Source organism: Lichenostomus cassidix, chromosome W (genome assembly GCF_008360975.1).
Source record: "Lichenostomus cassidix isolate B80296 chromosome W, HeHo_3.0, whole genome shotgun sequence".
NCBI classification, from domain to species: Eukaryota; Metazoa; Chordata; class Aves; order Passeriformes; family Meliphagidae; genus Lichenostomus; species Lichenostomus cassidix.
Genome location: NC_139510.1, coordinates 12,269,113 through 12,294,247, shown reverse-complemented (window position 1 = coordinate 12,294,247; position 25,135 = coordinate 12,269,113). Strand labels below are relative to the sequence as shown.

Genomic DNA, 25,135 nt, shown 5'->3' with positions numbered 1-25,135 from the left:
CAGAGGCTACAAACGAAGAACAAAAGACTGCAGAGGGTTAAAAGGAGAGGGAAGAGGGGAGTGGTTAGCTCTGAAGAGCCAACCAGGGAAAGCCAGAGGGGAGGAGATAAGGAGGGGAAAAGGGGTTACACCAATAAGTTTACAGCAGAGGAGGGTACAAGCTCAGGAAGCCAATAATACCCTCAGCTGGGGAGAGATTTCTAGAACATAAACCATATACAGCTTGTATTAATAAGCATACCCTAAATCCTACTAGCACACTGCAACATTAGACTATTTATTAGCTGAAGAAGGGGGTGTCTGTGGAAAATTTAATACATCAGATTGTTGTTTAAAAATAGATAATCATGGAGATGCCATCCTGGATATAGCCAAGGATATCAGAAAAATAGCCCATGTACTGGTCCAAAAATGGGAATCAATGCTAAAAACTAACTGGTGGGATAATGCATTGGGAGTAGAATGGTGGAAAAAGCTAGTCTTCTTCCTTTAATGTGCAGCAGCTGGTTTGATATTTCTTCCTTGCCTGATCCCCGTTTTATTCAGCTAATCACCAGCGTAGTCCAAGGTATGCAAGTAGTAACTATGCCTGTGGACCCAAATTGGCTACATCAGGAACAGCACAAAAGATCATGGTGTTAAAGAAACAAAATAATAAGAAAGACCCCTTTGAGGAAGCAAGGTTGATTTGTGAAAGAAATGAGTGAATGGTGGAGATAAAAAAACAAGAATTACTGCTCAAGCTAAATGATTTGTAAAAAAAAAGAGGAGGAACTGTGATAAATACATATCATAATGTTGGCTTTTCACAAATATTACAATGGATACCATGTGTATGATTTTAATTCTTTTCTTACAGAGGTAGCCTTGCTGTGAAAAATTGCTGTGTAATGATGACTAATGTCTTTCTTTCTGGTGCTAGCTGAGCTTAGACTTAGTAGTGAAATAGCTGTTATAGTTTTGTTAGAATGCTTGAACTGCCTGCTTGAACTGGATAACATCCCACAAACGGACCCTGCCACTGACACTCCAACTATCAGCACCTGTCTCCTGCAGAAATCAAAATCTGGGAGTGATAACAGAATCAATTAAAAACAACTACGCATGCTCCGAGGAGGCAGATCCAAGGTGGAGCTAGGCTAAGCAGTTCCCAGAACATGCAAACAAGTTTGGAGAAAAATATGAATATGCATAACTGTTTATGAATATGCATTAGGCTGAAGGGTATGTAAAGGGTGTCTCTGTCCATACCAGGTGTGCTTTTTTGGCTGAATGCCAAAGCACCCAGCACTGACCTTTTGCTTTTATCTGTCCCCTATTGTCTTTTATGAAACTTTTTTAATCCTAACAGGAGAGTGGACCTCATTTTTTGCAATAAAGTTTCTCAACCGCTTATACATATGCATAACGTATCCCTGCTTCACATTATAATGAGTTCAAAAGTCATTTCCATATCGTTGAGCCTGCGTAGTTCCGTTTGGTGGGGGGCTTCAGGGGTCTTTTCTGAAAAAGGACAGGAGGTCCTCTTCACTGACCTTTTCACCTTTCTGTTCTACGCATGCGTTATGAGTCTCTGTCCAAAAGTCAAAACAACAGGTCTGATTTTTGCCAGTGTGGAGGTTCAACAAGTACCAACTGGGTCACAGTCCTTGTTTGGCAAATACAATGAATGTCAAGTAAGCAATATATTGTTCAGCAATCAGTTTCTAACAAGTTATTCCTTAACTTCTAAGTCCCTTGTATCAGTCCCCCATTTCTATAAAATTAGTAAATTCTATTACTAGTACATAAATTCTTCTTCTAGCAAACTTCTATGAAAGGTGCCTCTCAATGCCTTACCATGTGCGTTTGACAGAGAAGGTAAAATTGCTACCTGTTGTAACATTCTCCAATTCCAAACAAATAACACAAAGAATAAAACAAAGCTAACACTAATATTAAAAGAACAATGATAGGGTGACATAACGTATTTAGAATACCAGTTGCAGTAGGTGACCACCTGTCTTGGTTTGAAAGACAGGTGTCTGCCAAGAGAGGTTGAACCCTCCCTTAGGACAGAGAATGTGATTTTTTTTTTCCCTCCCTCCGAATTATTTAATTTTCTAAATCAAGGGCTTTCAGGCAAAGGTATGGGAAAAAAGGAATATCAGTTCTTTACTAGTATCTATAAACAAGCAATAACAATAATAGCAACCACAACTAGAAACAGAAAACCAATAGCAGATGACTTGTGAGCTGCCGAGCCTATTCCCGTGCGGTGTAATCACAGTTGCAAGCAGCAGGGGCGCTGTTGAGCTCCAGGCCGGGCAGGGCAGGTGCGAGGACTCCCAAGCGGCTGCAGGTGGCGCTGTGGCGCAGGGTCAGGTCAGCCTCAGGCAGCTGGTAATGGCGGAGGGCTGAGGAGCATGCAGGGCAGCGAAACAGCTCGGGGCAGCGAGAAAAACAGGGCAGCAGGGGCAGGCGCTGGCTCTCTCTCCCCGGCCAGCTAGCAAGGTAGCCAGGACCTCTGCAGTCACAGCAAACGCCGCGGTCTCGTGCGGCAGAGGGCGGGGGCAGGCGGCAGAGGCAGCCGGGCTCTCCCGGCAGCAGCCGCGAGAAAAACGCAGCTCGGGGAAACGTGCCCTTCCCTGTGGGGGGAAAGGTTGAATCAAAGATCACCCAGCCAGGAGAAAAGAAAAACAGGGCACAGTTGGATTTCCTCCGGTGGCAGCCGAAAAGCAAAGAGCAGCCTTTCCTCTCAGCGTCCGAACCACGAGAGCCCCGTTCCAAGGGCCGGCTCTTCCCTTACCCTGCCCTGCCCAAGCACACCTTTTGTCTTCTACAAAAGACTTGATTGCTCTAAACATCTAACTATTTGTTGCTTAGTAACAGGAATGGGAAGGAATTCTAAATGTACTCAACCCCCGACACCACCCAAAGAGCACATCCCACCAGTGATGACTTGCATCTTGTCTTGCTCTTTGCAAGATAAGCAGAGCTTATCTTTTCTGTGTCATGAGAAATAGTAATTAAAGTTTTCTTTCCATTTTCTTGAACTTCTTTCAAAATTTCAATCAGGTCTTCATGTTTTACTAACTGTTTTACTAATGTAAGGTTCATTCCAATAGGTGTGGGTGACAATTTGTGGTACATAGTGGAATTAGATTTTATCAATTGGTAGGATACAACTGGAGCTAAATACAAAAAGTCACACCCAACGATCTTAACAAAGTTACAGATACAAAAATTAGAATGATTTTTAACATTTATGGTTATATTATTATTATCTATCTTCACAAAAGCACAAAGAGTCCTTAACCACACACAACCTTGACCAATATACACAAGCACAGTCTTTTAACTAGTGTCTGGACGGACTTCAAAGTGGCAAATGCCTTGCTCCGTATCAAGGCATATGTCCTGGGCATCAATTGTATTGCTTTCACAGATAAACCCTTGTTCTCGTGTAACACAGGATTCCAAATTCACAGTCTGCCACTTCTTCTCTACTATCTGGGCCCATACCCTATGTTCAGAGGGATAGAGCACCGTTCTCTCATGGTTTAGTCTTAGTGCAATAATGGGATGGATAACGTAGACGGATGCATTACGTATAGTGAGCACAAAGGCTGTGGCCATATTAGCAATAGGGTCATAGGTGAAGTTTACCAGGGTCCACCAAGATTGAAATTTCCTTTCTAGGTCAGTAGCATAGTCCCAAATAACTTTGCGAATTTCAGTGGAGAAAGTGCCTTCACTACCTTCTCTTATAATTAAGGCAGCTGCTTACTGCATCCATAGTTGTGCCTGTATACAACTAAGGGCTAGGGATTCATTATCCTGGGCTATACTAAGTGCATTTATTATTAATTCATGGTCTTGATCTTCAACTTCTTCCCATTTTGGTAATACTTTTGAAACTTGCCACTGTCCATTCCCTAATGCTAATAGAGAAGACTGCAGGGGTTGTCCTAATCTTAGCAAATCACCAGTTATGGTGGCCAATTTATTCATTAATATTTCTGAGTCAATTCCATTTAGAACCCCCAATCCAGTCCTCAACACTCCAGTTAAATCTCTCTGTACTCTGCTCCTGAAGGGCACTTGTTTCTGCAGCCAGGTTGTCCAGCCTTTGAAGGATGTTTGTAGGAAAGGAGAACATGTTGGTTGAATTTCGGAAACATTGATTTGCATTAACAGTTCAACACATTTAAGAGACCACTCTGGGTTAAACAACAACTGTGGTTGACCCGTGTTCCTTATTATGTATGGCCCAGTTTCATAAATTTTGGGTTCAAGTTTAGGTGGTGTGGTTTGGATTTGGGCTTAAGTGCTGGCATAGGTTGTAACAGGTCCAGCTATGGCATTTATTTTAAATTTGAATGAGAGCCCATTTGTGTCCTTGGCCTAAAGACAAACCACCTCAACAGTCTGTACTAATGCAAAGGTGTACCAACAGTCCGATTCTCTTGAACTGATACAAATCTCCTCATGCTTTTCAGTAGGGGTAGCTGAGACACTTATTTGGGTTGCTTTTTCATGGGTAGTCCCATTAATCATTTAGCATCCTGATTTGATTACTTCTCCTACAGTCCCCTGAAGTTGCCACGTTTGTTTTTCCCATTCTTGTCTTGCATATACTTGATTTTCATGCATAACCACAGTTAACAGATTTAAACCCTTTATATCAGAATACCTCCCCATGGATCCAGTAAACTGTCTAAAAGCTTGGGACCAAGGCCACTCAGTATTGTCCTGGCTAGAAGTACTCCCCCATCCCTGGATTATAATTATGATAGTGAGAAAAATAATTTTCCTGGTTGAAGTTGAGTGACTTTCCATGGTGAATTATGAGCTTTCTTCACTCGGGTATGATGAATCCAGGCGTTCTGCTCCTTGATTTTAATTGCGGTGAAAGTGGTAAGGGGTACCTGAAACGGTCCTTCCCACTGTGGCTCCAGAGTTTTTTCTGCAAGAGACTTAACAGATACATAATCCCCAGCTTGAATATCATGTACATGACTGTCCAAACCCTGGGTTCGAGTTCCGGCCACATGTTTCTCAGTCTTTCTGAGTTGCTTGCTTAAAGCCACCATATAGGTGGTCATTATTTCTTCCCCAATTTGGGTAGATATTCTCTTTTGTGTTCTGTGTGGTCTCCCATAGAGTATTTCAAAGGGGCTTAACTGTTCTTTAGTTCTGGGTTTGGTCCGAATTCGTAGCAATGCAAGTGGGAGAGATTGGGGCCAGGGTAAATTGGCTTCTTGCCCTAGCCTCACAATCTGTTGCTTGATCATATGGTTCATTTTTTTCTACCTGGCCACTTGATTGAGGGTGGTACGGGGTGTGGAGTTTCCATTTTATGCCTAATTGGTGGCTGATTTGCTGCACCACCCTTGCAATAAAGTGGGGTCCTCTGTCTGAGGATATTGTGGCTGGAACTCCAAAGTGTGGTATTATTTCTTGTAGCAATACTTTAGTTACTTCCCGGGCCTTAGTGGTTCTGGTAGGGAAGGCTTCTGGCCACCCTGAAAAGGTATCTGTTAATACCAACAAATATCAATACCCCCCCTTTTCTTGGAAGTTCCGTGAAATCAATTTGCCACTGCTGTCCAGGCCCATGGCCTTTTCCAATTTGACCAAGTTTTAATTTGCAGGTAATTTTGGGTTTAGTCTGGAGGCAAAGGTCACACTGCCGGGTTACCTGTTTGATGGTATCTTGTAATTTCCTGGCAATAATTTTATCATTTAAATATTTATATAGAGCATCTACTCCTCAGTGTGTTTTCTGATGTTCCTCCCTAATTAATGACCACAATAAATGAGAAGGGATTACTATTCTTCCCTCCACTGTAATAGCCCATCCCTCTCGGTTCTGTGTTCCTTTCTCACTTTTAATTAACTTCCTATCCTTTTTGTTATATTTTGGCTTACCTTCTAGGGAGACCTGTTGGAAAACGCAGTTTTCCAGCAAAACTCATGCTAACTGAGCAAGCCTGAGCAAGGCTTCAGCATGGTCAGGCCTCAGTAAAATTCCAACAAGCTACAGTGGTTTGTTTGCCTGAGAATGTTCTGTGGGAAGAATGCCGTGAGAAAGATTAGGAGTCAGAAGTGTTATGAGAAAAGAATAAGGGAGTTAACAGGAGGATCCCTGAATGTGTGAGAAGCAGACTGCAGGTGTGTGTATCTATAATTAGAAATATCTGTAACAGTATATAAGTCTCTCGTTTGGTGAAATAAAATGGAGCTTACTTTATATCTCATATTGAGAGTGCCGTGAGTTCCCTCTCGTCGTTTCTCTTTAAATGGTGACTCCGACGACTACGGACCCTGACAATGGAGTTTTACGACCTTGCTTCTGAGAGCGGCGAGAACGGAGAGGCGCCAGAGCGTGCAGCGATGGTGTGTCAAAATCTTCGCCCGAACGGGGAAGATTCTGCAGACACAGGCCGAATAGGACCTGCCTACCGTGAGGGGCTATACTTCGGTGAATTGCACAACTCTGGCAACTGCGAGCTTCAATACAGTGCTTAGACGGTGTTGACCAGGACCCTGAAAACCAGCTGGACCAAAAATGGAATCAGAGGTAGCCCAAATTTTATTGTTATGCTTTTTAGAAAAGCACGGACTCAGTAGCCTGTTACATTTGGCTGGCCTGATGGCAGTGGGACAAGCTTATGGATTTTTTACAAATCCTATTACAGTATTCAGTGTGGGAGAGTGGTTGAATTACGGAGCTGTTTTGCTTTTGGACTGTGATAAAATAGCAAGAAAGCTTGGCAAACCATGGAGTAAAGTTGTAGCCTGCTTACAAATACATGCCACAAAGCAAAACCTTGCCTGGCTCACGGCGCAGAACATAGTACCCGCATTGAGCAGAGAAAAACCTGTGAGTTACAGTGCCGCTTTTGATATGCGTAAAACTTCGGCAGCCGCGGCACAACAGCCGGGGAAACCCCCCCCACCGGGGGGGGGGGGGAGAGAGAGCACGCCGTGCCGCTGCTGGGAGCCGAGAATACAAAGTTACTTGATTGGATGAAAAATCTGTTCCTGTCTCAATGTATCACAGAGTATGGCAATGTTACAACGAAAAACATCTTAGCTGCTTTGTTTGAGAGAGTCACTGTTGGACTTTTGCCAGAACAATTGAATGCTTTGTTAGAACGAGCTCAGATATCGTGGGTAAAGAAACAGAGTAACCAGAAATCATCCCGATGTTACCGATGAGGGAGTGGGAAACATATAAAAAAGAATTGTAATGAAAAAGTTTGGTGTTCCTGCTGTAACAAAGATACTCACAGCACAGAAGCTTGCAGAAACAAAAAGAACAAACGGAAAGTGACCAGTGACCCAGGAGCAGCGGTGGCCCCTGCCCTTCACTGCGTGCCGCCTGCGGACCACAAACAGACCTGTGGCGGAAGTTGCTCCAACCGTGGCTTCCGGTCAAATGACGGCGAAAACAGAGGTCGCAGAGGGTGCCCCGGTGGGCGGAGCCACGAGCCATCCATGCCTCCTTCACTGCCCCAACGGTGATGTCTATGATGAGACTCTAAACTCTACTCCTCCCCAAGGATGAGGAAATGATTGACAGCTTCAGCAACGAACCAGAACTAACCAACAGCGTTGCCAGCAGAAACAGCACTCTGATACCCGAATCGGAGCTGCAGATTCTCTCCAAAACCTCTAATTATTCGCTTTGCAGGGTGAAACATCCATAGCCACGTATTGACCAACAGGCCAAAATCTATTTCCAGCAATTTACTAATAAAGAAGCATTGTAACAAGATATTATCCTGATAAAAAATAACACCTTGAATACTAAAAGCTTTGAACGAAAGCTGAATTTTGCTAAAGCATTTGTGTGTATGTGTGAATATTGTAGGCCTACTGAGAGTGTGTTGAATGCTTTAATGTGTAAATGAAGGCTGTGATTGTTGAGAGTGTGATTTTGATTTCTTGAGAGTTTTGATGTGTGAATGAGGACCTGTGAGTGAAGTTATACTGAATAGTTTAAATTACCTGTTAAGTACTTTTGATTAAGCATAGATTCTGTTAAAGTTAAGTAATAGTAAATTTAAATTCTATTAAGTTGTAAGTTCTGTTAAAGTTAAGATTCTGTTAAGTAATATTAAGTGATGTTAATTTTAAATTCTGTTAAGTTTTAAATCTTGTTAGAGTTAAGTTGTTAAAGTGATATTAATTTCAAATTCCATTATAGTTAAGTCCTATTTGTTAGTTTAAAATAAGATTTATTAAGATTAAGTTTTATTCATTTTCAGTGATATTAATTTTAAGTTTTAAATTTGTTAGTTTATATTATTATTCACAAAAGCTTTGCAGTTTTATCTTTCTTAGTTAAAGTCAAGTAATAATATCTACTGTTTTCAAATATCTCATCTCACCTTATATAGCTATCTACAAAAATAGTAACATGTTAAGATACTCTCCTTATTGATATTAATCAAAGCTTGTTTATAAGATGTTCTAAGAGAACCCTTCAACTTAGCACCTAAGCTCTGGCCAAGCTTTGGTTCTAACTGGCTGGGAAACATGCCATGAGTTCCAAAGTGTTCTACATTAAAATGTGATCAAATAATTTTTCATTTACCAAATTGAGTTTATAAAAGCTAAACCTTCTTCCAAGTAAACTTAGAGTCCTTGTCCGGAAAAGGTTCTCTAAGCTTTACCTGTGAAGTGAATGTTTTCAGTAATGACAATTTCCAGACCATGGCAACATATTTAAATAATTAGTGAAATTTCCTTAGGTAAATTTATAACAATTCTAATAATAACAATTACTTATAGCAAAGCAAATTAATCTGATAACAGACAACGTCTGTTCTCACAAGCGAAACGGGGGAATTGTTGGAAAACGCAGTTTTCCAGCAAAACTCATGCTAACTGAGCAAGCCTGAGCAAGGCTTCAGCATGGTCAGGCCTCAGTAAAATTCCAACAAGCTACAGTGGTTTGTTTGCCTGAGAATGTTCTGTGGGAAGAATGTCATGAGAAAGATTAGGGAGTCAGGAGTGTTATGAGAAAAGAATAAGGGAGTTAACAGGAGGATCCCTGAATGTGTGAGAAGCAGACTGCAGGTGTGTGTATCTATAATTAGAAATATCTGTAACAGTATATAAGTCTCTCGTTTGGTGAAATAAAATGGAGCTTACTTTATATCTCATATTGAGAGTGCCGTGAGTTCCCTCTCGTCGTTTCTCTTTAGAGACCTGCCCATCTGGGATCAAAGCTCCTTCCGCTGTTATCTCACCTTTTGCGGCTTTTATTGCCTCTCTGTCTGCCAGCTCATTTTCTTCCTCCAATTCAGAGTTCACCTTTTGGTGTTCCTTGATGTGCATGATTGCTACCTTCTCGGGTAGCTGGACTACTTCCAACAGCCACAGTATTTCTTGTGCATGTTTGATGTTTTTCCTTGTGAGTTCAACAGTCCCCTTTCTTTCCAAATGGCTCCATGTGCACGTACAACTCCAAATGCATATCTTGAGTCTGTATAGATGTTTATTTTCTTTCCTTCTGCTATTTCCAGGGCATGGGTTAGAGCAATTATCTCAGCTTTCTGTGCAGAGGTGTTTGTTGGCAAAAGTCCAGATTCTATTACCTCTTTGCAGGTGGTAACTGCATACCCAGCATGTCGCTTTCCATTGATGACATAGCTGCTCCCATCAGTGAACCAGGTTTCTGCATCATCTAAAGGGGTATCCTTCAGATCCAGATGACTGAAGTATGTGGCCTCAATGGTCTCCAGACCATCGTGGTGTACCAGCTTTCCTTCATTCCCGCTGAGGAAAGAAGCTGGGTTGACAATGTTAGTTACTACTATTTCTACATCATCTTGTCCCACCATGATGGCTTGGTATTTCAGGAACTTCTGTGGGGAAAGCCAGTGGCCACCTTTCACTTCCAGCACTGCAGACACTGTATGGGACACTAGCACAGTCATTTTCTGGCCCAAGGTAAATTTCCGTGCCTCCTGAATGTTCATCACGACTGCTGCAACAGCCCTGAGGCACCCCGGCCATCCTTTGGCTGCTGCATCTAGCTGCTTAGAAAAATAAGCAACTGCCCGTCAATATGGACCCAGGTCTTGTGCTAGTATTCCCAAGGCAATCCCCTGTTTCTCATGGGAAAACAGAAAGAATGGTTTACTCACGTCTGGAAGTCCTAGAGCTGGAGCTGACATGAGGGCATTCTTTAGCTGGTCGAAGGCCCATGTTGCCTCTTGTCCACTGGAGATCCCTCTGTTCTGGGTTTATGAGAGCATATAGGGGCTTCACAAGTAAACCATAACTATAAACCTAAAGTCGACACCATCCTGTCATTCCAAAGAATGTTCTGAGTTCTTTCACAGTTTGAGGTTTCAGGATCTGGCAGATGGCCTCCTTGTGGTCCTATCCCAAGGTTCTCTGTCCTGCACTGATTTCATTGCCCAAATAAACCACCTTTTTCTTCATTACTTGGGCCTTTTTCTTGGAAACCCAGTATCCCTGTTTTCCTAGGAAATTTAGCAGACTTACTGTCCAGGCAAGACAGGCCTCTTCAGTCTTGGTAGCTATTAAGAGGTCATCCACATTCTGCAAAAATTTTCCTTCTGATGGCGAAGCCTCCCAGGATTCTAAGTCCTTAGCAAGTTGGTCTCCAAATATGGTAGGACTATTTTTGAACCCCTGAGGCAACTCTGTCCAGGTGAGCTGAGTTTTACACCCACTTTTAGGGCTTTCCCGTTCAAAGGCGAATATTCTCTGGCTGGCTTCATGGAAAGGGAGGCAAAAGAAGGCATCTTTCAAATCTAGAACAGTAAACCAAGTTAACTCTGGTGTTAATTCAGTTAATAAGGTATATGGATTTGCCACCACAGGGTAGAGGTCCTCTGCTATCTTATTTACAGCCCTTAAGTCCTGCACTACCCGGTATGACCTGTCAGGTTTGTGAACAGGTAGTATAGGGGTGTTAAAATCAGACTGGCATTCTTTCAATAGTCCTAGCTGCAAAACGTTTTCTGTTATTGGGCTAATTCCATCTCTGTCTTCTTTCTTTAAAGGATATTGTTTAACTCTAACTGGTTGTTTTCCCTCCTTGAGTTTAATTTGTATGGGAGGTGCATTCTAAGCCCTCCCGGGAAAACCAGTGGCCCAAACCCCAGGAAATACTTGATTTGTTATTTCTTCACTAATTCCTTCTTTGGTCTCAGTGGTTGTCAATATCAAGCTTAATATTTCTATATATTGGTGATCATTCACCTCCAGAGTAATTTCTCCATTTTTAAACATAATGGTTGCTTGTAATTGTTCCAATAAGTCTCTACCCAAGAGTTCTTTTGGAGAGTTGGGCATGTATAGAAACTTATGAATTCCCCATTGTTTCCCAAGTTTATACTTCAAGGGTTTACCGAAATATGTCTTTTCTGGTTGGCCAGTGGCACTTTTTACCATGACATAATCCTCCCCTATAGGCATCAAAGCTTTATTCAAGACTGAATAAGTTGCCCCCATATCTACCAGAAACTCTACTTCTTTCTCCTTTTCCCCTAGCTTTACTATAACCAGGGGATCTGCTAGGGTGGAATCCCCGGTCCTCTTCAGTCTTCCTTAACATATGCAATCTCTTTCTCCTCAGAGTTATCCCATTTCTTATTGGGACATGTATTTTTCTTCTCTGGGCACTTATCTTTCCAATGTCCGAATTTCTTGCAGTTTGCACACTGGTCCTTGTGCAGTCTGGTTTTTCCTTGCCTCTGCCTCTCTTTCTGACTACTCCTTTCTCCACTCTCTTCTACCAATGTCACTAACTTTTTGACTCCCTCTTTATATTTTGCCTCTTGGTTACTGTACACTCTCCATGCCTCATCTAATAATACCTCTAAATTCCTGCTCTCGGTTGAACGCAGTTTCTGGAGTTTACGTCTAATGTCCCCCTGTGATTGGCCCAAAAAGAGAGACACTAGTTGTTGTATCCCCACCTGTGGCAGGACAAACACCCCCCCCCTCTCTCCCTGATTGCTGGCCGAGATCGATGGCTCAGATTAAGTCAATAGCTTAATCCAGACTATCAATGCTGGCGTCTGGAACTCAGTGTGAGACACTGAGAGAATGTGAAGAATTTTCAAGTGACCGCAAATACACACTCTTTTTCCCTATAAAACACCACGAAAAACTCAGCAAAAGTAGAAGCTTTCTACATGGACATCAGAGCGTGAAGTAAGCCTCTCCCCTGAGTTTCGACGCAAGCCCTGTGGTTACTTCCCGAGGGATTGGGTGAGGAAATCTTAATGTATTCCAGCTCCAAATTTGGATTTGGTAAGATCATTTGAGTTTCCTAAATTGTATTATTCCGGCTAACTTATAGGTACCTTTCTTAACTTGCATTTCAGCTAGCTCAAGCAAGCATTTCTTAACTTGCATTATAGTTCAAGTAAACATTTCTTGCATTTTTAACTATTTTTATAGTTCAAGCAAGGTTTTACCCCATAATTGCATTTTTAGCTACCATAGTGTTGCAATTATGTATTCATTGTGTGTCTATGTGTGTCAATCTGTTCTATGTTTGTATGTTTGTTATGTTCTGTGTCAAATAAATGGTATTTTTAGACAAATCGACCAGATATCAAAGAATCTTGCGAACGGGACTAAGTCTTGGGGAACTAGCTATCTTAAAGTCTGTCAAACTGCACAAACACATAAATCTTCTCTCCCATGCAAGACACCACCTCTGACCCAGAGTCCAGTGTTGTGTTTTTGTGCATAGCATCTTTTAAGCGTTCTAGAAAGTCAGTTGGAGACTCAGAGGGGCCCTGTTTGACTGCATGCAGTGCTGACCAGTTAATGGTTTTAGGAATTGCCTTTTCCATGGCTTTCACTATCCACTCTTGATAAGCCTGTAGTTTAGCCATTTCGGCTGTTCTGTTTGTATCCTATTTTGGGTCCTGGAGTGGCAAATATTCTTTGTGATCCTCCTGTCGTGTTTTGTAATAGTCCTCAGCCAAATCTTCTGCTTTTTTCAAAATTACTTGTTTTTCAGTTTCTGTTACAGCTTCCAATAACAATTGAATATCATTCCAATCAGGATTATGTTGTTTCATTATAAAATGTAAATGTTTACTTACGATTGCTGGATCTGCTCGATAATCTTTTGCAATCTTTTTCCATGCTTCTATGTCAATAGTAGAAAAAGGTACTCTGATCAGCACTGTATTACTTTCCGGCCCTACTGCCTCTCGCAGAGGTGCTTGCAGCACTTGCCCTTGCTTCCCTCGTATTCGAGCAGAGACTGGGCTTCTTGGAGGGGAAGGTGTGTCCTCCGAGTCTGCATCATCCTCTCTCTTCCTAGGAGGTGGCTTCAGAAAATCAGTTAATTCTTGTTCTTGTGTTGCTGCCTGATGAACCTTATCTGGTTTTGTACATCTCTGGCTGATACTGCATGTTGAACAGCATTGCTTGAGTCTGCTCTTAGTAGTTTTATTTTCCTTTTCAAGGGCCAATACCAAGGGATCCTGAGGTGGTACAAGCCCACAGTCTCTCTGCTGTTCGGGGTGGTTTCGGAGAGAGAAAAACATGTCTGCGTAAGAGACTTCATCCCACTTTCCCTCTCTCCTCAAAAACAACATTAATTGCAGAAGGGTGTTATAATCTAACGATCCAAAAAGTGACCATTTTTCGTCATAATCTAATTTATATAAAGGCCACCACTGGTTGCAATATTTAATAAGGGTCTTCTTATTTTTCTGTCCCCCCTGTCCCAGCTATTTCTTTCCAGTGTACTAAAATGCATCCAAGGGGGCTCTTTGCCATTATTTCTTTACTCTGGCCACTTCCCATTTTACTTAAAATCTTTATTTAAATGTTATATTACCCACTCTAGGTTACCTGTATAATGTATTAACCACTCCTTGTGTGCGGGGGGAAGGGGGGGACGTCTCTCAGTATTCCCTCCATCTTTCTTCTCCCTCCGTTTAATCGTTATAGCTTAAACTATCATACACAGCATGCAATTACTCAACACACCCTCACAGCAAATACAAATCACACAATAAACTTCTATGCACACTATCAAAACAATACACGAAATCAAAATACTCATAACTTACTTCTGGGATCTGGGTTATTCAGGGCGTCACTTCTGCCCCCGGTCCGTGCTTAGTTCCAGGATCCAGTTACCAGAAAATGAGCACACACACAGCCACTATAGGAGCTACACACACACACACACACACACACACACACACACACACACAGAGTAATGTTCTGCCTACCCTTTTTCCTTCCTCTTATACAGTCATTGGCAGGTCTATCTTGGCTTCCAAACCTGGAATGCAGCAGAACCCTCAGATTTGCCCTGATCCCCCTCGGCAGATCTTGTAGAATCCTTTCCCCGCCAGCCCTCAGCTAGCTGCTTGAAAGCCCAAACAGGGACCTTCGCTGTGCACTTAGACGTCTCTAGTGCCTTACCAGCCCTCCCTGGCTATGCGTATGCCTTGTAGACTTATTGATTGATAAACATACTGTTTCTCCATAGTGCCGGTAGGAACTGCTCTGCCTGGGCAGTGGTCAAGCTGGAAGTGGAAGTCTTCCAGGGAAAAAAGCCCCGGGGCTCTCCAAAGAGTCCATTCCCAGCCAGCCCCACACCAGACAGAGGTTCTCTTGCTGGCTTGCCACAATGATTCACGGAAAAAGAGGCAAGACTTCACAACCTATATAATTTTAAGTTGTAAAGCCGGTATGTTTATTACTGCACCGGGCAGGTGGGAGGTAGCCCTCCAAAGACACGCATGCCATCAGTCCTGTATAGCTCGGTATATATGTGGTTACATGTTACACATTCATAGAGTTTCTCAATCTGCTTATACATATGCATAACGTATCCCTGCTTTGTATTATGAGTTCAAAAGTAATTTCCATCTTCTTGCGCCTGTGTAGTACCATTTGTTGGGGGGCTTCAGGGGTCTTTTCTGAAAAAAGACAGGAGGTCCTCTTCACTGACCTTTTCACCTTTCTGTTTTACGCATGAGTTCTGAGTCTCTGTCCAAAAGTCAAAACAACAGGTCTGATTTTTGCCAGTGTGGAGGTTCCACAAGTACCAACTGGGTCACAGTCCTTGTTTGGCAAACACACTGAATGTTAAATAAGCAATACATTGTTCAGCAATCAGTTTCTAACAAGTTATTCCTTAACTTCTAATTCCCTTGTATCAATTTCAGCTTCCTCTCTGAAGTTCCTGTGGCAGCCCACCTCTCTGTCCAGCCTTCCCGCCATTACTGCTTGAAGGAGACTCGACTGAACTCGCGCCACAGCGCCCCCTAAAGCCGCTGGGGAGTCATTGCACCTGCCCCACCTGGCTGAGAGCCCAACAATGCCCCTGCCAGCTGTGACCGTAACTGCACCAAAGGGGAAGGTGCTTTGACAGCTGAGAGAAGGCTGTTACTGGGTTTTTGGTTTTGTTTGATGTTGCTACCATTGTTGTTGCTTGTTTGCCTTATTATAGATACTAGCAAAGGGCTGTTATTTCTTTTCCCATATCTTTGCCTGAAAGCCCCTTGATTTCAAAGTTATAATAATTCTGAGGGAAGGGGGGCCATATTCTCTATTCTAAGGGAGGTTCCCACCTTCCTTGGCAGACACCTGTCTTTCAAAACAAGACAGTGGACATGGAATGTAGGGGGAGATCAAGACCTCCAAAGCCCTCTGACCCATTACCTGAAACGTCTGAAAGAATGGACTGTGCATGATAACTATTTTGCATAAAAAGCAAGAAGCTTATCTCCAGGGCCGGGAAAACCTATCTATAAAAAGGTACCCCCACAAAGCATAGGCGATGCCCCCAGGACTCTGGACATCCCATCAGCTGGATCAATGCTGGAACCAGTCCCTTCCTTCCTTCCTTCCTTCCTTCCTTCCTTCCTTCCTTCCTTCCTTCCTTCCTTCCTTCCTTCCTTCCTTCCTTCCTTCCTTCCTTCCTTCCTTCCTTCCCTGATGCTCACTCACCTGCATTGAAGAGAACCATCTACATACAGTAACTGACATGTGCAACAAATATTAAGAGTGAATGCTTAAGAAGAAACTCATATAGGTTACCACTACAACATAGAATAAATGACCTTCTGGAATTAAAACCATAATGTATTTAAAGAATTTTCTTTAAGGTCTTAGCATAATTTTAGAGGTTTAAATGTACCACAAATTCAGGAGAATACAGAATTTCTACAAATTTGGAAGTTCTCAAAGAACAAAATATTTATTTGGTCTTACCTGACAATTATTATGAAGAGCAGTGAAGCATAGATTCAATATAACTCCTTTCTGTTCCTACATATACAGTATTGCAAAGCTGAATAGGATTTTTTTTTCTTGGAGAGAACCCAGGAAAACACTTTCTTTTATATTTATTTATTTATATGTGCATACACATACACACAAGCTTCAACGTGAATGGAACAGGCCATTTGCAAACATTCATCAGTCAGCAAACATAGCAGCTGATAAACAAAAGCAGATAGTGATGCCTGATGGGTTTTTGTATTTTTTATTTTACTTTTATACTCTCTTTATATATATCCTTTATATATAACCTTTTACCCTTCCCCGTTCCTGTACTTTTCACTCCCTGTATCTTAACCCTACATTCTATCACCCTAGTACCCCTTGCCCTGCTCAGAATCCTTTGGGAAGACGAAACAAACCCTCAATCTCAAAAGGGCCCCCATCACTGAGACATGTTTTTTGTAAACTAAGTAGCAATCTTTTGGGGGGGAAGCAATTTTAATAAAGAAGCAGTTACTTCGTTTGTTAGACTTCTTATTGGAGACTTTTAGATAAGTATTCTAATCTAGGCTGTCCATAAATTGTATACGGAGAATATCGTCGAGGGCTTTTGAGCTTTGGCCTTTGAGCTGGCCTTTGAGGCTTGCTTGTTCGTCGGTGCGCATCTGAGATCCTATTAAACCAAGGAAAAACCACAGGTAAAACCCCTATCCCATACTATGTGTCTGCGTCTTAAAATTTTTCTAGCAATTTAAGGCATCAATAGGAACCATTTTTAAGGAAGAATAAAAGAAAGTCTGCAAAAATTCCACTTCCCTCCTGAATGCCAAGCATCAAGAATAGGAGCAATCTCTGTATATAGAAGATAGGTAGGGGGTTTGGGTTGGAGTTAGGACATTTTTGTTTGGTTTAGGGTTTTGTTGGGGGGGGTGTTATTTGCTTTCTATTTTTTTTTTTAAACCATAAACATCATAAAAGAGATAGCAAAGGATGCAGCTACACTACTCTTATGAGTAATATTAAATTTTTTGGCTGCAAATACATTTCACAATGATATCATAGGATAACAATACATGTAGATGCAAATATATCACCTGTGACAAATTTGTTTGATATACAGCCTGTCAGACTTTTCATATGAGATAAGGTTTCATGGAAATTTTAAAGACTCCATTATTATACATTTTCCTAGGTTTTTTCCAAAACTTTTGCACAATTAATAAGGCAAAGAGTAAATGAAAGATATTTAAAAAAACCCATGAACAAAGTACATTAGCTCAATGAGAAACCATGATAAAATCCCTTTTTGAACTGAGAAAAAACAGCAGTTACAAGGGACAAAAAGATAGGACACTGAGTTACCAAAAATGTCATGTGCAACAGAAGTGGCCTGGATCACAGGGCAATTTTCTCTCTAAAGGCAAGGCTTCTTTATCTTGCTGTTGCTGACTGGACATAACCAGGGTAAGATCTCCTCGTGCTTGCAACTTTCCTTTGTCTAGCTAGGAAGGACTGTCCTGAGCCTGTACTAGCAAGTTTATCTTCTGCTGCTTTTTTATGCAGTCATTCCCTATAAAGAGAAACTTATTAGTTTCCAATAAATAATGATGAACGACTCATTTACAATTCATTATTTATTATTTCTTCTTTACAAATAGAGAATTAACCTGGTTTGAATTTCAAGCATTATATTTTCAAGAATGGGGTTAAGACATTCTTTCTTTTCAATAAAATCTCTTTTTATCATAATGAAATTTTGCAGTAATTCTTGAGAAACAGGACTACCAATGTGCCAGGTCTTGAACATGGCACATGAACACATGGTGCTATGACAAACTTTTTGGAAAGCAAACCCCCTGCCTCTCCCCTGCTCCTCCCAGAAGTTGAGCTAGAAGAGTCCTTCTCAATTATATTCACCCTCTGTGAAAATACTAACTTAATAGAAGTGGTGAGACCATATTTTGGTGCTGGTGGATACCAAGTTGAACATCCTTGTGCTAAAGAATGCCAACAGGATTCTGGGTTGTATAAGGAAGAATGTTGCCAGCAGGTTGAGGGAGGTGATCCTTCCCCTCTACTCAGTACTGGTGAGTCCACATCTGGAGTCCTGTGTCCAGTTCTGGGCTCCCCAGTACAAGAGAGACATGAATATGATGGAAAGAGTCCAGAAAGGGGCCACAAAGATGATTCAGGGACTGGACCATCTTTCATACAAGGACAGACTGAGAGACCTGGGACTGTTTAGTCTGGAAATGAGAAGGCTCAGGGGGATCTTAGCAATATCTACAAATACCTGAGGTGAAGGAGCCAGGCTCTTTTCAGTGGTGCCCAGTAAGAGGACAAGAGGCAATGGGCACAAATGGAAACACAGGAGGTTCCCTCTAAACATAAGCAAATTCTTCTTGACTGTGAAGGTGTTTGAAGACTGGAACAGGTTGCCCAGAGAGGTTGTGTAGCCTCCATCTTTGGAGAGATTTAAAACCTGTCTGGACATGGCCTTGGATGACTGTCTCTAGGTGGCCCTGCTTGAGCAGGGGAGTTGGATCAGATGATCACCAAAGGCCTTTCCAACCGTAGCTATTCCATGATTCTCTGTTTTTGAGAGAATGTGTCTTTAACAGAAGCTAGCAGCTATGAAATATTCCCACTATTGAATATCGGGGAAAAGAAGATAATCACATACTGACTGGAAGAACCTGACCAGTATGAGATCATAGAAACTATGGTGGACTGTGGATAAAATCAGAGACTAATTAAAAGGAAGAAGCAGCTAAAGCTATCACTAATAATTTACTTCCAAATGAGAGTCAGGCTACTGGACTATATGTATCTCTCAGTTCAGCCATGTCTTCTGCTTACCAGTGGGACTAACATTATGTAGTTGGACAAGGGCACCAAGTCACCTGAACGTGCCTTTAATACAAAAAAGATCCAAATGCTCTGTTTAAACACCATTTTAATCTCCTACTCACAAACATAGCAGGGACATAAAACAGCAAGAAGGAAACTCTTCCAAGGGAAGACAGAGTGAAATCATTTAACCTCTATGGTGAAACATGCATGTTACAGGAGTTCAGGGACTCCTTTCAGGAGAACAGTTTAAAAGCAGCCAAACCCTCTCAAAGGTAAGTCTTGAACACATTTGCTGAAGGTGAACAATTCCCTACAAAAAGGTGTGTGGTTGAGATACTGTTTCCTTATGCTTTGAATAGTGTGTTACGAATGAGATGAGTTTAGACAGCCCCTGCCTTTGCCCAGGTTTCTGGCAGTAGGCAGCAGCTTTATTGAGGCATCCAGCACCCCAAAACCACTCTTGCCCATAAGTTCTTAATAATGACCAATCAGGTCTATTGTTGGGGTGGGTGATACCATCTCAGGAACTGCTGAGGAGCTGAGTGGTTCCAATACAGCAGAACCCCACTGGTGGAAGCCTTCTTAGTCCTCCCCTCTGGAGAACACAATGGTTCCTCCCCAAATTGTGTAAATCCCTCCAGCTGTAACCTAACCCCTGATTGCATGCCTTCCTCCTCCCATTGGTTGTGGTGTTCCCCCCGCCTCCTCTCCCCTGACCCTCCAGCCGCCCCTTTAAATGTAGACGGCTGGGGTGTCTGGCCCTCTTTTAGCCCTGGAACCCTTCAGAATAAACTCTGGAACCTCCAGCTGACTGAGCGCTCTGAATTCTTTGTCTTTGGTAACGCACGAGTTATCCAACTCCGTGGGTGAGTGAGAATATGTGCCTTACACCGGCACGGGTGTGAGAAGGGCTTTTCTGTACAGCACCAGGCAGTGCTGGCTGGAGTGATCTCTCGAAAGCCATAGAGACACTTTCGGTAAACGCAGAAGCCTGGTTCCACCCCTCCTCCCCCTCCGCGTTAGTCTATTACAACATGAATTATTTATTGAACAGACAAGGAAAAATAGACGTAAGACTTTAACAGACTACTTACTACACAGGATAAACAAAAGAAACACTACTAGTGATGCCTGAAACAGGCTACCTGAAAACAGAGGCCAAAACAATTAGGTGTATAAAAAGCAGACAAATTTATTCAAGGCCTTCAAGGTACATTTGGGCAAGCAAAGTCCCCCTCGGGGACTACACCCAAAATGGACGCCAGGTCACAAACTCTTCACCTTTTATTAGTTTTGTCTTATTAGCATATTGGTATTAGTAAATCCATTTCTACTTCTTCTCTTTCCCTAGGATTAAAACGGGTTTTTCCTTCTCATTTTTACTATGTGAGGAGACACACCCCATTGTGTACACTTACAAACGGGAAAGATCACAGAAGTAACACACATAGAGGACTTGAACCTACATTCAAGGTTGCAGTGCAGGACTTAAACTTTGCCACTGCAGTACTAACCCTAGCCCTCTCTCAGAAGGGCATCTCCCTCTACACAAAAGAAATAGTGAGAGGTCTCACCAGAAAACACCGCTTTATATGCCTACTCAAGTGCCTCTGTGTTGGGTCCTTGGTCTCCGATGCCTTCCAGGCCGCCACCATCCCCGAAGGTGCCGACAGAGGGGGTGATGGCTAGGTGTTGCACTGGGCCTGCAGGGGTTTGCAGAGACCTTCCTGTCCCATCTGGGTCGCCAGGAATTGATGCCTAACACAGGGTACCTGAAACAGAGGCCAAAACAATTAGGTGTATAAAAAGCAGACAAATTTATTCAAGGCCTTCAAGGTACATTTGGGCAAGAAAAGTCCCCCTCGGGGACTACACCCAAAATGGACGCCAGGTCACAAACTCTTCACCTTTTATTAGTTTTGTCTTATTAGCATATTGGTCTCTAATTCTCCAATCACACCTTCAGGCGATGATACTGACCACCCCAGGCCCTGCTTTCCCCTTTCCACTGTTGTTTACATATTTCGGGCCCTAGGGTAACAAATATGTCCTTGAATCTCTATCCAGAGAGCTTTGTTTTAGTTAAATATGTTGGGAACAGAGGTTTTCAGCATTCTGTAAGAGCTCAGAACTACACCAAGTTACAGATACATGAAGAGAAAAAACCCCCAAAATTATTAAGGCGTCAGTGTTTATTGGATGCCTCCAGGGGTAGATATGGAAAATGTCCACAAAATACCCACCCCTCATGAGGTAAATACAGTTTTATAAGTTTTGCAAATTAGCATATTTGACAAAAGTCACCAATTAGAGACATAAGAGGTGAGGTAATTCCCCTGCTTCAACCTTCTCTAAATCCTCCCCCCCCAGATAGAAACTAAATTTTGTTTATGAAAATGTCTCAAATAGCCGTTTTCAGCCTTGGTTCATCAGGAAGAACCAAGATAGGATAGGGGCTATGTAGATCTGAAATAGGTTTTTTCTTTCTGCCTAGGGAAAAAGTAGGGAAAAGTACTGGGACTCACTACTAATACGATAATAGGCTACAAATATATATATAAAGAATACAGAGAATATATAAAAGAAAAAAGACAAAAATAATTTGGCATCACCTCCAGGTGAAAGCAAAGTTTGGTCTGCACTCTGCTGCCAAAGCAATTGAGAAAAATGCATTGGCAATGTTAGTTGTAGCATATCCCTTGGCTGTCTTCCACTCCAGTTCATATTGGAGCTCTAACGCGTCCAGTACAGCAGCACACAGTTGTGGCATTATTTGGTTCAGTCCATGGTAGTCTACTCTTAACCTCCACCCTCCATCAGACTTTTGCACTGGCCAAATGGTGTTACCAATAGGTAAGGCTTTGTAAAGGAAAAGGCTTTGTAACATGGCTCCTGCCTGTCACTTAGGCTAAGCAGAAGGGAACTATGGGAGAATGATTCAGCTGGAATTAAGGGATGTCGCTGTTGAGCAGCTAGCAGAGTAATGAATGCACCAGTTCTCAGTGGCAAGAAGGAATGACCTTTATTGTTTTGATTTCATCACATATATAGAGTTCTCAAAAGTCACCCAGATTGGTCAGTCAGAAGCCTTCCCCCAGGCCTGACTGGCCAGGCCTGCACTGCCCAAGTTCTGGGACACTGTTCCAACAACATCCAAACTTTATCTTTATTTATAAAACACAAGAAAATTTCTCATGAGAAAAACCTGTGCTAGCCACAAAGGGACGTGAGAACCTGAGCGATTACTGCATGACAACCTGAGAGACTGCTGCGTGACATTCGCGTGTCCACATTGTGGTGTTTGGTGGTTGGTTGGGCTTGTTGTGCCTTAAAACTATGTAAACTGATAACCAGTTACCTGCTTAAAAAGAATGGGTTTTTTCGAATAAACAATCCTCCTTTGCACCTGCCTGGGTTCTCTGCATCGCTCATTAGCACCATAGCCAGCGAACAAACGCAACAACTGGCGCCTGAAAGAAAAGGGACGATCGAATTACTACGAAGAAGAGAACAACTCCCGGGGCCGAAGAGCCCGGGCCCCAGGAGCAACCCTGGACTGCAACCTACGCCGGATCCTGTGGACCCAGGCATCGGCTAAGCCCATGTACAGGATCCCGGCGGCGGCTCTGTGCGGCGCATTCCAGCAGGTGAACTTCAGCGGCACGCTCAGACCCTGCGAGCGATCCTCGGCTTCACCCTATCACATTTCAGCACGTGCATTCTTCAATTTTAAGGTGACCGTGGTTTATCATGGGAACAAAATTATCACATGAGGAAAAACAGATTCTAGAGACTTTACAGTGGCTTTTACAAAGCAGAACAGAGACATTCCCGATGCTAGGTTGCTTGATTTGTTAGATCGGATTTCTAGGCATGTGGGAGAATTCCCCTCTACTAACATTTATGCGTTAGATGCCTGGCAGGGGGTTGGATTTAAACTTTTTTGTCTTGCTAGTACAGGGGACCTCTGTGCTTCTAGGAACCTCGCAACTTGGGGAATTGTTGTAGCGACTCTCACAGAATCTAAAGCAGATCCGTTTTTCCAGCTGTCCCTGGAGCCTGCCACCCCCCCCCCCGCCCTGCCCCCGTACAGCTGCCCCTCCTCGGTAGCGCTTTCTCACCGGTAGACATTCCGACATAACGACTCCCCTGCAGGCCAGGCTCTGCCGTGACCTAGAGCTCTCTCGCCGCCCAGCCCCCCATCTCCACCTCCCCCGACACCGCCTCTGCGTTGCTGGCCTTTCCCGCAGCACTGTACTCGGCGCCCACCCCCACGGCACAAGCTCTCCTCTTGACTGCATCACTTTCGCCGGCCCATAATCTAGATTTTGGCCCCTCAGATCCATATGATTTTACGGCCAGTTTTAAGGCTTCCTCGCGAGTGGAATCTACGGCCCCCCTTGCCAGTTTTAAGGCTCCCTCTGCCGCAGAACCAGTGGCCCCCACGGGCAGTTCTAAAGTCCCATCAGGCGCAGAATTAGCACCCTCCACGGCCAATTTTAAGGCCCCGTCAGCCGCGGAAATTTCGGCTAGCCCCCAGTCTTTGTATGGCTTCACGAACCCTGCAGCTGCGGGCGAAAGCAAGATCGCAGATCGCACCCCCGCCTCTTGTCGGGCCCTCGGGCGCTACAGCCCCCCCACTGGTGCCTCCGAGGAGCTGCCGGACAGCTCTGTTGCCATGGTAACCTCTCCGGAGAACACCTTGAATAGCTATTCGCACCCCGCACCCTTTAATGCCCAGGCAGTAGAGACATATCCTATACGAGCGTATCCTGTGGTGTATGAGCAAGGTAGACCAGCAGTTTATAAAGATATAGAGTACTCTGCTGTGAGAGAGATGTGCAAGATAGCACAGGAAACTGGTCCATCTTCTGAACAACTTATAGCCTCTATACAGAGCATAAGTTTGGCTTATGTACTAACTCCTGCTGACTGGTGTGATAAATGAGTGAATAGTGAATGTTGGCTTTCGCATATATGAATTTAACATTTACAAGCGATAATGTGCTGTGTAAAGTAGCACTAAGATAAAATATAGTTAAGTAGAAACAAAGTTAGAGTGAATTATAACTTCGAGATAGTTGTAATATGTTAGAAAACATGGTAAGAAATATATGGTAATAAATGTCTTTTAAGCTGATAAGCCACAAGGCCGGAGATCAAAACGCCCTAAAGAAATAAAAAGAAACGGACCTCATGCATCCCAGGAAATCTGTTATCTCCATTCACACCTCTCTGAGAAGCTGTCAGCCACAAATTGAATTAGAGCTGAAGAAACATTGAGATAGGATTTCTGCCTTCAGCCCTGAGGCATACCAGAAGACTCAAGACCGAGGCCGCACTGGCCTGGTGAAACAGGGCAAAGATTGAAGAAAGAGGGGTGGTTGAAGTGTAAATAGTTTTTTCAGGACTTAATGAATATGTAACAGTTACAGAAAGTGCTTGAGTACACATTAAGATGAATAGGGCGTGGGGCTGAAAAAGGCAAACTTGCCATGCCCACCCAGCGACATACGCCTTTGTTCTCCTAATAAATGTTCAATATTATATTTCTAAAAATGCCGGCTTGTAAATTTGTTTATATCATTGGAAAAACATGATGAAAATGATGCTAACGATGACCCAGTATCTCATCTGGTTCTTGGATTACCGTGCATCCTGCATGTCTCAGGCAGGACGCCTACAGAGGAGAAATCCCCCTGTACTTGTGGTTCAATTAACCGGTGAGGGTATTTATGAACATGCTAGAACCCAAACAATCTGCGTGATATTTATGACCTTATTGCCCGCCTTTCTATTGCGGCCCTGGGACAGGTTCCAAGGACAGACAAGACTGATAACATTCCTTACACTAAGATTGAGCCGGGCCCGACCGAACCGTACACGGCTTTTATGGACAGACTCCAGGCAGCACTATCCCGGCAGCTTGATGATGAGGACACGCAAGAGAATCTGTTGCGACACTTCGGGTTTGCGAATGCTAATTCTGACTGCAAGAAAGTGCTCTTATCTATTCGCAATCGATGTACTTGTGATA

At 43.0% G+C, this 25,135-nt stretch overlaps 1 long non-coding RNA gene and 1 pseudogene across 2 annotated transcripts in view; one reads left to right on the top strand and one right to left on the bottom strand.

Annotated features, from left to right (window-relative positions):
- Positions 1–25,135, top strand: part of LOC146425500 (uncharacterized) — an 865,580-nt gene that overhangs the window by 151,694 nt on the left and 688,751 nt on the right. The gene's annotated exons all lie outside the window — the stretch shown is intronic.
- Positions 1,105–14,763, bottom strand: LOC146425512 (uncharacterized; annotated as a pseudogene). Its single transcript, XR_014846632.1, has 3 exons — positions 14,491–14,763; positions 2,914–4,958; positions 1,105–1,999 (listed from the first exon to the last, which is right to left on the bottom strand). The product of XR_014846632.1 is annotated as an uncharacterized LOC146425512 (transcript).